Genomic DNA, 460 nt, shown 5'->3' with positions numbered 1-460 from the left:
TTTAAGTATGACTGATTGCTTTCTTGATCACCCCTTTACCAAAAACACCAGCAGGAAATAAAACATAGCACTGCTGCAGGCGCCCCGCCCCACAGGAGTCAGGCCCGTGGGGGTCATGGCCCAGAGGAGCTGTGGTGGGCAGCCCTAGGTGGCTGCTCATGTTCTTTGTTAGCTCACAGTTAGCAACATTAGCATTCCTGTTTCTGGATCTGATGTTCCTTGGGCTCATTTACTTTGCACTTTGCGTGCACTTGTACCTCCTGAAAATAAAGCATGTGTCTTATTCAGCTCCAAAGTCAAGCTCCAAACAACAGGTCGGAGGAGTGAAAATGAAGGTGTCCTTGCAGGAACGCTGCCAGTGAAGGACGTACGCTGCTTCAACACAATGCTAAACTTGCATAAAGATGATGTAGCATTTTCGAGTGCACTTACTTGACAGATTTTAATCATTAGCCGGTTT

This window comes from Salminus brasiliensis, chromosome 3 (genome assembly GCF_030463535.1).
Source record: "Salminus brasiliensis chromosome 3, fSalBra1.hap2, whole genome shotgun sequence".
Lineage (NCBI taxonomy): Eukaryota > Metazoa > Chordata > Actinopteri > Characiformes > Bryconidae > Salminus > Salminus brasiliensis.
This window is presented reverse-complemented; position numbering follows the sequence as displayed.